Below are 12705 nucleotides of genomic sequence, written 5' to 3' on the forward strand. Positions count from 1 at the left end.
TAGGTGGTTCGACTAGTAGGAGTACATAATTAACATTTCTAGCCTATCTTGGTATTGTCTTAAATTTTCCAATGTGACTTATTTAAGATTGGAACACAACCTGAGTTAATGGAAGAATTATTGGTCAATATAGATTACATTCTCCATATAAATATCAAGAAGGGTCTTGTAGTTGGTTTCCATTGTACAGAGGTCTCTAGAGTCATAAAGGCTTCAGATGTTTTTTTTTTATAGCTTGGTCTGTGGTATTTTCACTAAATTTAAGGATTTAGGTATTTCTAGCAGCCAAAGGAGGATTTGTGAGACGTAATAGTTCCCCACCTAGCCCTCAGGCCACTTAAAGGAGAACTAAAAGTATGTGAGAAGCAAGTCTACTCTGTATATTGAGACTGTCTAGATTCTGTTTTTTAAATGACATCACAAACTCACTGGTAGCCTCCTGAAGCAAGTTTTTCTAGTGTTTATTATATGGGGAAGCATGGTGTGGATGATCAGCGTAGGAAGGAGTATTTCTTAATCATATACTTGTGTGTTACTTTGTCTGGCCATACACAGTAGATAGCTGTAGGCCGAACAGTCGTCTGGCCAACAGCTATCACTCCTTACTCTCCTCAGCTTGTACATGTATTCTCAATAAGGACAGGAGAGAAAATCTATTTTATCTCCCTTAAGAACAAAAATTCAAGAGCCTAATCCTTCTTCTCCCCAACATCCAGCTACCAGGGGAGAGTTTGGAGGCAACCAAACACAATGGTCAGCTTAGCGGACATCTACCGGTATATCATGTGTATGGTCAGCTAAAGTTTTACTAACCAATTAATTGTTAATTTTTTTGGTGAATGTTGGGTAATGAGTCATACATTGGTGAATTTGACTTGAATTGGGTGGGGCCTGAGACTGTAGCAGTAAAGAACTGGCCAAAGACATTAGAATTTTTAAGACCCTTTGTGCATTACAGGCCATTGACCCCCACAACAATAGATTAGTCTGTTATCAGGCATTGAAGTCTTCAAGGATTGGCCATTAATGACATTCTTATAAAAAAAATTACACATGACTATTTCCACCACTGCCCATCTTCCAACAGTAAGCTGAAGGACAGCTGATGGTGATAGCTTCCAGATTTTTAGAATATATCTGTCAATGCCCTATTGAAATCTGTAATGCACATGAAAATATAGACCAAAACTGTCAAAATTGTTGTCTTAATTAGTGGTAGCTGCTTGTCAAATTAGGAACAAGTTGTATTGAACTTGAACTACAGGGGCAAGATATTCAATGGAAATTAAAGATGAAACTTTACCGAAGTATTACAATGTAGAGCTATAGTTGGGAAGCATTGATAACTGTAATCAATGCTTGTATTTCAGAGAGCAATGCCTGTAGGAACAAGTGTGCCTATAATTAGTGTTGTAATATGATTTTTTTATGTTTATTATAAATATATGTGGCAATCGGTCTCTGTGAGATCAGTAGAGCCAAGTCTGTACAACTTTTAGCAAGTGCCATTTTAGAGGACATTCAAATAATGACGTGTTATTGAACTAAAATACTAGACACAAACTCCTCTTCTGGTTCCACCCCTCTCACCATGTGGAAAGGGATATCAGGAGGCAGGCATGTACCCTTCAAACGTGATTTAAAATCAGTTATGTAGATAAGGGGTAGCTACCTAATGCCATATTATTGCATAATTCCAACTTCCAGACTTTCATTGGAGAAAAGCTGACCTTATCAGACAAATATTTGATCTGTCAACAGTGGAACTTCTCACTTAACGTGTTAGCAGTGGAACCAGTGAAATGTCAAAAGGGAGGGGTAGACATGAACAAAGAAAGGTGGGAGATCATGTACAAAAATTCTGAAGGGTGCTAAGCAGGTGGAACATTAGATTGAGAAAAGAGGAACATTAAACATTGTTAAAAAAAAAGAGTGAGGCGTAGCGAAACCTGAAAGCAACCCTTGTACTGCTGTGACATGGTTTCATTAACTCTTACCTATAGATGACAATAGATGACTTCATTGCCAAAATACATAGAATAGAAGGTTACACCGTTGAATTAAGCAACATAGGTTTGACGGATGTTACACACGGACTGATTCTCATGCCTGAGGCGATGATCAGCAGTGACCTTAAAATGGGCACAAACACATGTGGTTGAAGGAATCAAATTAAAAGTGACTCTGTAAGGATTCCTGGGGAACAACTGCAGTTTGTTTCAAGTTTCCACCCTCTTACAAACTAACCTTCAGGCTATAATCCTCTTCTTTACTGCTAGAGTAGATTCACCTAAGCTTCATTAGAAGTTGATGTTGTTACCTACTACAAGTAGAACATGTCAAACAAGTGACTTTATGTGTAATTGGGATACTAATGAGCAGTAAGAAGATGGACAGTTCACAAACTGTTGAGTCACATCAAAGTAGGATCACTCCCTTTAACTTAATGAAGTCCTTAAAGTTGGTCAACTAGCCTGGCCATACACATAAGATACCTATTGGTTGAACATTTGCTTGGCCAACAACTATCTCACCTGACACCTCAAACACAAGTATGCTGAACTCAACCAAGTGGGCATGTGTTCTGTATGGGGAGAATGGAGAAAACCACTGCTACACACTTCTGTCAGTGGCTTATTCCCCTGAGAACAAAAGAATGCGGCATGTTGAAATCCAACAGCTTGATCCTTATCTCCCTTGAGATCAGAGGAGAATTGGAGGCCCCATACACATTAGATGGTTGGGCAGTCCAGCCAGAGTGGGCAAGTTTGGTCAATATACATCCACAGTGCTTGGCCAGCAACCTTGAGTGCTATGGTCTTCACTTTCTATTATTTCTCCCTACCTTGCCTATTGCACTGTGTGACACATGGCTGTAATGCAATTGCTAAACCAGGATTTCCCGTTGCTTCAACTGATCAAACTTAGAACACCATAGGATTCCGTGGTGGTCTTCTAAGCTAGGTTCAGTAGAACCACAGGGAATCTGGGTCTTATGGCCGAACCTCACCTTGGCTTACTTTTGAGCTGGCAAACTAATGAACAGTGTTTTCATCTATTTGCTTAGATATTTTGATTTTATTTACGCCCTTCGTGTTTGATAATGCCTCCCAACAGAGAGTGCAGAAGTAAATCCTGGGCCTGGGCATTCTGGCCTAGGAGCTTTTAGTTATCTAACCTCCAGGATATGATACTTAATCCCAAGAAAATTGCTAATAATGCTCATTGAATATAGTCTTCCAGGAGCGGAAGATTTAAAGGGGTTGTGCAAGAATGAAGGGGAAGGGGGGGGGGGGGTTGGTAAACCCTCCCATTCATCTGGACCTGTGAAGGAGCATCGCAGGCTTCCAGGAGAGGGAGCGGTAAGTGGACACCAGGAATCAGGTAAGTCATTTTTCCTTTAGAGGTTCGGACATATGGAGGGTTTGCTAACCCCTCCACCCCATTCTTTCACAACCCCTTTAAGATACAGAATAATGAAATCACTTGACTATTCATGACATAATATATTTCCTTGTTTGTCTGATGTCTAGATTTTACCATGTATTCAAGTTTCTGGAGTTTAGCTCTTCTATGTAACTGTGTTTCTCCTTGCAGCCTCTACACTAACATGTAAGAAGTGCAATTTCCGTGTCGGGAGCCTCTGCATTAATGGCGGTGGAACTGAGACCTGTAACGGAACCTGCTTCAATGTGAAAGGGAGACTAGGTAATTATAGTGAAAATTTAAAATCGGCATTCATAAAAAAATCATCAATTTTTTTCCCCTTTTTAGCATCTATTTTTTTTCCTTTTTAAGTATACTGTGAGCTAGAACCCAGGTATCTCTGAGCCTCAACACTTTCCAATGTCAAAGTGTACTGTGAGCTAGAATCCAGGTATCTGTGCCTCAACACTTTCCAATGTCAAAGTGTACTGTGGGCTATAACGCAGATATCTGTGCATCACATTTCCCAATATGAAAGTTTACTGTGAGTTAGAAACCAGATTCAGTATACTGAATATTGGGTTCTAGCTTGGGGTACATTTTGCGGGAAATTAATAATGAGGGTTACTAGGGCATTGGATCTTGGGTTGTAGTTTAGAGCATACTTTAATATCATAGTAGAGGCAATGAATTGTGGGCTCTAGTTCACAGCACATGAAAATTATGAGGTGTTGGGACACAATCTTAGGTTCTAGGTCAAAGTGCACTTTGACATTATGAGATGTTGGGTAAGTGCTAGCTTACAGTGCATGGAATTGATGAGGTACTGGGGCACTCAATGTTGTGCTCTAGGTCAGAGTACACTGACATTATGAGATTTTGACGCACTATAAATGATAAGGTGCTGGCACACTGAATCTTAGGTTCTAGGCCATTGTACACTTATACACTGCATTTTAAGTTGCAGCTCACAGTACATGGAAATGTTTAGACAATAAATTTTGGGTTCTAGGCAGAGTACACTTTGATATCATGAGACATGTGCTCTGTATCTTAAGTTCTAGTTCACAGAATATGAAAATTATGAGGTGTTGGGACATTGAATCTTTGGTTCTAGGTCAGAGTGCACTTTGACATAATGTGATGTTTGGGCACTGTATTTAAAGTTCTGATTTACAGTACATGGAAATGATAAGGTGCTGGGACATTCGATCTTGGGTTCTAGAATGAAAGTACATTTTGACATTATGAGATGTCGGGGCACTGTATTTAAACTTCTCACACTACATGGAAATGCAGAGATGCTGGGACATTTAATCTTAGGTTCTAGATAAGTACACTTCACACTTTAACGTTATGAGACTGGGGCACTGTATCTTAAGTTCTAATTCTCAGTACATGGAAATGATGAGGTGCTGGGACACTCAATCTTAAGTTCAAGGTCAGAGTACACTTTGACATTAAAGGATGTTCAGTCATTGAATTTTAAGTCCTAGCTCACAGTACATGGAAATGGTGAGCTGTTGGGACACTGAATCTTGGGTTCCAGGCCAGTACGCGTTGACGTTGGAAGACTGGGACACTGTATTTTAAGTTCTAGTTCAGATTACACTGATACATTGACATTTCTATGATCTACTAAGTGTTGTTCCCCTTTTAATTTTAGGTTCCGTTGATTTTTTTAGCAAACTGGGTTGTGAAGATACTTGCAAAAATACAGCCAACGCTACTGACAGCGTCTTTAAGTTTCAGTACGAGAAGACATGTTGTAACACCGAAATGTGTAATAGCGGAAACTCCATTAAGATCTCTGTCTCCCTCGGGTTGGGCATTGGGCTTTTGTGGCTTCTGAATGCCGTATGAGCCTTCTCCACCGCAGCCATTTTAGGTGTAACACTATAGGCCTGCCTCGAAGCAAGGCTGAATGAACATATGCAGATATCGTATGTGACAACAAAGCTGGACTGCTTATTTCAACGGGTATATTACATGGTATTACATCTCATCTAAGGCAACCCATCTCCGGGCTTAGTCTCACAAGGCTAACGAGCCGGTTTATGGTTTTTCTCCTTTTTATTCACCATTCTTCACTATTTCTGGATCCTAGCCTCATATGGCAACCCCACAGTTGCAATCTGTGAATATGAAGTCTTCCGATCGGACTGATTCACATCAGTGGGTCTACTCCCACTGTTCTGCCGTAACCAGGTTTTCTTTACGAGATGTCTTTTTGATTTGTAGAATTCAGTACAAAATACAGTAATATGGAGATGACAAAATATTAAATCTTATTTGTGATACATTAGCCTCACTGTTGTTTCTTCCTGATCATCTTTAGGTATGTGTGGAATTTAATTTAAAGTGTTTATCCAAGATTTTCATATTGATGGCCTATTTTCAATATGATTGGTGGGGGTCCGAGACCCGGCAGCCCCGCCGATCAGCTATTTGAAGAGGTCACGGCACTCCGTTGGGCGCTGCAGCCTCTTCCAAGGCCAGTGACGTCACATTCATCGTTCACATGGCCTAGGCCTGTGATGGCTAATCTCCGGCACTCCAGCTGTGGTAAAAATATGACCCCCAAGATGTCCCCTTGCTTAGCTGTTCTCAGAACTCCATAGAAATGAATGGAGCATGCTGGGAGTCGTAGTTTCACCACAGCTAGAGGTTAGCCATCACTGGCCTAGGCGTAACTAAATCCCATTCATGCAATACCAAGCACAGCCACTATACAATGGATGGCACTGTGCTTGGTGAGCTTTGAGGAGGCCACATCGTTCACCAGAGCACCATTGGCAGGGGTGCCGGGTATCAGACCCTCACCGACCACATATTGATGACCTATCCTGAGGGTAGGTCATCAATATGAACATCTCAGAAAACTCCTTTAACTGATATATGTTATACCTAGTGTAGGGTATGAAGGGGGAGGGGCATGACACAATGATGTTCTCCTTTAAATCTGTGTTATGCCCTGCCCACAACATGTGATCGTTGGAAGTCTGACCTCTGCAATCGCCGACGATCAGGAGAATGAAGAAGATAAAGCACCTCAGTGAGTGGCATGGTCAGTGTCAACAGGGTTGAGCTGCTGTCCCAGGCAAAATCATTGAAGCTCCAAGGCCTATAAATTCTGCTAGGAGTCTGACTCCCATCAATCAAACATGGATGACCTCTGTTAAGGCTAGGCCAGCAATGTGCATTTCAATAAAACCCCTTTAATTACATGAATGCATTGCTTATTTCATACCGCAGCTTAAAGAGCACCTATAAGCATATGGCAAGGTAAGGTTGATCCTGCTGATTAAAATTATTTAAAAAAAATGGCTTTTATTATATATGCATTTGAGGGCTTCAGTGCACCAATGGGCAGGGCCTAGCTCCTCAGTGCACCTCAGCTTTCCGGTGATGGCCCCGCCCCTTGCGCCCCATGCATTGAAGTCTTCATGTTCATAAAAGAATGAAAGTATTTTTTCTTGGGAAGGTTGCAACCAATTTTCACAAGTCAGGTATCATTTTAACCAGCAGGATCAACCCTACCAGGCAGTATGCATTATATCATTGGGTTGATCCCCCTGACACGTGCTGTTTAACTAAGCAGATTTGTCGTTTAGGGCTGAAAAGCTGGTAGACGACCTCTAGAGGACCTGTAATGCCAGTTATTAGTATTTGTAAAATTTTAAAGACCTGATGCAAGCAATAAAAGGCTGATCGCTGCTTACAGTGCAGGTTTTAATGTGCGACAATGTATTCTGCAGATTTCCACCACGGACTTCATCTTTGGCAATGTGTAGGGTGAAATCTGCTGGAAATACGCAGCAGAATCTGCACATGACAATCCACTTGGGAACAAACTCATTTATCTGGAGGACTCGCTTCCCTTTCTGTGGGTGGGCAGCAGCTCATTAAGCGCCTGAACCTTCCAGGATGCACTGCAATTAACACTTGTTAACCCCTTTATCCCCTGCATAAAATAGTCCCCCCTCCATTTAGCCCCACAAATACATATGGTATGTAATGCCCAACAATTTCTTTCTTCACTGTCTAGAGAGAGATACAGCTACTGCATATATTTCTATGACCTTGAATGAATGAAAGGTGTGTGGTAAGCATCACCTGCTTCACTATGAGATCGGCACGCTGGTACTGAGAGGGGTGGAGGAGAGCAAGGAAGATGCTGAGCATGTTAGGCCATTACTCACCATCCTCAGGATTGGCCATCAATATCTGATGGGTGGGAACCCAACTCCCGGCACCACCAACGATCAGCTGTTTGAAGCGGCCACAACGTTCCGATGAGTTCTGCGGCCTTCTCACAGCTTACCAAGTCAAGAGCTGTAAATTGTATAGGGTAAGGGACTGAGCTACATGTAGACCATGTAACCCATGACCGTGACATCACTGGTCTAGGAAGAGGTCGCAGTGCTCATTGGGGCACCACAGTTTCTTCAAATAGATGATCAGGAGGGTGCCAAGAGTCAGATCAAACCTGAGAATAGGTCATCAATACTGTACTACCAGAAAACCCCTTTAAAACTCCAGGAGTCAATGGCCCTGATTTACTATTGACTGCGCCAACAAATTTTGTCCTACAATTTGGCAGAAAGTGGAGGATCTCTGCTGTAGACATATTTGTGTGCGCAATGGCCCACATTTTTTAGTGCTGTCTACCAGTAAGACATGTAAGCATAGACCGGGAAGTCTAAAACTGCATCAGATTTCCACAATAGTTGATGCTGGATGATAAATCAGGCGCACCTGCAGACTGTCTAGCCTAGGATCTTTATGGCACACATTTTTTGTCTCATGTTGTTGCACCAATTACATAAAAATTGTGGCACAGTTTGATGAAAAAAATCTGCCCCAGTGAACCAACTTTTTCACCGCACACTTAAGGGGTTCTCCATAAATTATGAAAATTACTTAAATATTACTTTATTATAAATATATTCCCAAATACCTTTTATTAGTTATAATAGATCGTTTTGTCAAGGGAGCAATCATTAGGAGAAATAAAATGGCCGCCGTCCTATTAGTACACACATAACCTGTCCTAATCACACAGCAGGACAAGTTACTTCACAGCACTGAGCTAAAGAGCTGCCTCATCCTCCCAGGATTTTATAAGTGGCCTATCTTCACTATCTGATCGACAGAGGTCTGACACCCCACACCCTTGCTGATCAACTTTTCCTGAGTATCTCTGGCCCCTGGAGTACAGAGCTCCATCTACTGTCTAGTGGACATAGATGGTTATTGGAGTTCTGCTCTCACTGAAGTAAATGGTAACTAGCCCTGTCCACTACAAAATGGACAGAGCTGTGTAGTTCCAATGCCAACTTCTAATGCCAGATACTCAGAAACATCTGATAATATTGGGAGGTTACTGATTGAGGACACAATGGGCCAGACATTCACTGAAGGAATGTCTCAGAGTACAGCAGGTAAGGTTCGGTTACTGTGTATCTGCTGCTGAGTGCCACCACCTACCTACACCTGCCTTGCTTAGAGAGCAGAAGATGGGCGATCCTTGATGTGAGTTACAAATAGTTCACAGAATCCACTTTGAGAACCATTGGGTTAGGAAATGTATCACTACTTAGGGATGCCATTTGACATTCAGTAATAAAGGAGAGTTCAGTAGGAACCTCTGTGTTAGTGGTAATCATCTTTGGAAGAAACAGATCCAACTAAGGGCACATACAGACAGCCATATTCTGCACCAATACAAGTGTATGGTTCCTTGCTGTACTTCCAACTTAAAGAAAAGTGTGCCATGCTCCACAGACTCCTTATATATGAAAGCATTTCCCTCTAGAGACATTACTTGTAGGAGATGATAGCTCCATACACACACCACCCAACGAAGCCTGTACAGGACGTGTCGCAAAGGTCTTCATGTACCCTTATACTGACCATAGATGGCACAACCAGATCTTTGGGGGCTACATGGTTTTTGTCCCATGCAATAATGCCAACCATGGTGCTCCTAATATTGTGCCATTATATGGGCCCCTGCAATAATGCCAACCACCAATCATATGGCACCAAAAGTATTTATGTTGCCCTAAGTGTAGAGACCAGAAGCAGACTTGAGAGAACATAGAAGAGGTGGCATGGGGACTGAACAAACTTGGTCTTTCATAATCTCATCTTTTTGTGTTTCCAGGGTATCGTTATATTAAGAAGGCTGAGTCTTAGTGAAGGCCTTTATTGCATCAGCTGTTTGTTTTGTTCCATTGTTTGCCTAAAAAAATTCTCTCATATGGTTTATTGTGACCTTCTCCATCCTACCAACTAATGATCAGATATTGACTTATCTAATTCCCTCGGATGGCAAGATTTCAGAACAATTGTTTTCAAAGGTGTAACCAGGTCTTGTGTAGATACATGAGTCACCTGTACATTGACAAGCATGTGTTCAGCAAACAAAATCTGAGCTATTGTGTGGCTGTATAAGGTCTGATCTGTATGAATGTTGCATTGTGTATACAGAGATGGTATTAGAGCGGTAACAGGGGTGTAACTACCAGCATAGCTGCCATGGGGCTTCCCACCAATGCAGAAGGTAAAGAAGCAGTGATTTGCTGCTGGAAGATCTCTCCTGAACTTTCTAGTTGCTAGACTGGGTATGATTATGTGGGTCTCATTTCAGTTTTTGGTATGTCCCCCATGATTACTTATTAGGTCTATGTTTGTTCTACACTCAAAAAAAAAAACCCTAAGGCACCGGAGGGGAAAGTAGGGTATTTACAGTATATAGTGCCCTGGAGCAAGTTTACTTTGGACTATGGACATTTGTGGATAGTTGTCCTTATTTCTACTTTGCAAAGGCATCAACTGGCTACTTTATTGCACCTTGAAGCTTTAAAAGGGGTTGTGCACCAATTTATATTGATGACCTAGCCTAAGGATAGGTCATTAATATCTGAATGGCAAAGGTCCGACACTCGGCACCCTCGCCGATCAGCTGTTTGAAGAGGAGGTAGTGGTCCATGCGAGCACCGCTTCCTGTTGTTCCTTCATTCGAATGGAGCAAGCAGTGGCGGATTACAATAGGGACGTTCGGGTCGGCAGCCCCGGGCCCAGCGCTGCTGGGGGGCCCAACGCTGACCCGAATGCCCACATACTGCGGCGGGGCACGGGAGCGCATAGCTCCCTGTCCCGTTGCCGATCACCGCCATAGGCTTCAGGCCTTGTAGGCATGAGAGGGACTACATTATGTGGGGGAAATTGCTGTGTGGGGGCAAATTATTATGAGAGGGACTACTATGTGGGGGCAAATTACTAGATGGGGCAGTGTGGGGGCAAATTGCTGTGTGGGGGATAATTATTATGAGAGGGACTACACTATGTGGGGGCAAATTGCTGTGTGGGGGCAAATTATTATGAGAGGGACTACACTATGTGGGGAAAAATTGCAGTGTGGGGGCAAATTATTATTATGAGAGGGACTACTATGTGGGGACAAATTACTAGATGGGGCAGTGTGGGGGCAAATTGCTATGTGGGGGCAGTGTGGGGGCAAATTGCTGTGGGGGCAAATTATTATGAGAGGGACTACACTATGTGGGGGCAAATTATTATGAGAGGGACTACTATGTGGGGGCATAGTGTGGGGGCAAATTGCTGTGTGGGGGCAAATTATTATGAGAGGGACTACTATGTGGGGGCAAATTACTAGATGGGGCAGTGTGGGGGCAAATTGCTATCTGGGGGCAGTGTGGGGGCAAATTGCTATCTGGGGGCAGTGTTGGGGCAAATGGCTATCTGGGGACAGTGTGGGGGCAAATTATTATGGGAGGGACTACTATGTGGGGGCAAATTTCTATATGGGGGCAGTGTGGGGGAAACTATTGTGTGGGGGTAATTTCTATGTGAGGACAGTGGGGAAATTGCTATGTGGGGACAAATTACTATATGGGGCAGTGTGGGGGCAAATTACTATGTGGGGGCAGTGTGGGGGAAACTATTGTGTGGGGGAAATTGCCATGTGGGGACAGTGTGGGGTAATTTCTATGTGGGGGACAGTGTGGGGTAATTTCTGTGTGGGGAAATTACTATGTGGTGACAGTGTGGGGAAATTTCTATGTGGGGGACAGTGTGGGGTAATTTCTGTGTGGGGAAATTGCTATGTGGGAAAATTGCTATGTGGGGAAAACTATTGTGTGGGGGAACAGTGTGGGGAAATTACTATGTGGGGGCAAATTACTATGTGGGGGCAGTGTGGTGGAAATTACTATGTGAGGGCAGTGTGGGGAAAATTACTGTGTGGGGGCAAACTACTATATGGGGGCAGTTTGGGGGAAATTACTGTGTGGGGGCGAATTACTTTGGGGGGATTACTATGTGGGGGCAGTGTGGTGGAAATTACTATATGGGGGTGTTGCTATTGGGGAGGCACTGTAGGGGCAATTCTATTATTTCTGGGGACACTATACAGGGATTATTACCTGGAGCACAATATAGGGTGTTATTATTACTGGGGGTCTCTAGGGGACATTATAGCTGCTGTGGACACTATGGGAACATTTGGGGTAATTTATCAAACTGGTGTAACGCAGAACTGGCTTAGTTGCCCATAGCAGCCAATCAGATTCCACCTTTCATATTTGACAGCTCTTTTGGAAATCCAGTTCTACTTTACACCAGTTTGATAAATTACCCCAATTATGTCTACTGGGGTCACTATTTTTTCATCAGTATAGTTCCTGGGGCATTGGGAAGCACAACGGGCACAGTATTGGGGGTGGCAGGATGACACTGTGGGGACACCAGGATGAGGAGGTTGATGGAAAAATTGAGAAATCTAACATGTCTGTGTTACAAACTGTAGAGACGAGATGCGGCTGAAAGAATTTGCCATGGTGGTCTGGGTCAAATGGAGGAGAAGAGGAAAGAGAAGGTCTACATGACAGGAGATGTCCCTGGATGTAAGAGGTATGTGGTGCTGTATTCTCCTCCATGTCTTTTTTATTACAATTATATGTATTTTAAATTTGGCGACCAAATTTTTCAGTTTAGGACCCAATTTGGGGTATTCTTTTTTTAGTCTGAAGATGTCATATGGCCTAAGAAGAGACTGTGGCGCCCATGGTGCCAGTTGTCGTACCCCCACCCATCAGATACTGATGACCTATCCTAAGGATAGGTCATCAATATAAATCTCTGCAGAACCCCTTTAACTTGCATTATGATTTCCGCTGTTGTGTGCACGTATACTGTTTTATATTGTTAAATTGCATTTTATATGTTCATTGTGTAATATATCCTGTTCAT

The sequence above is a fragment of the Bufo bufo genome, chromosome 8 (genome assembly GCF_905171765.1).
Source record: "Bufo bufo chromosome 8, aBufBuf1.1, whole genome shotgun sequence".
NCBI lineage: Eukaryota > Metazoa > Chordata > Amphibia > Anura > Bufonidae > Bufo > Bufo bufo.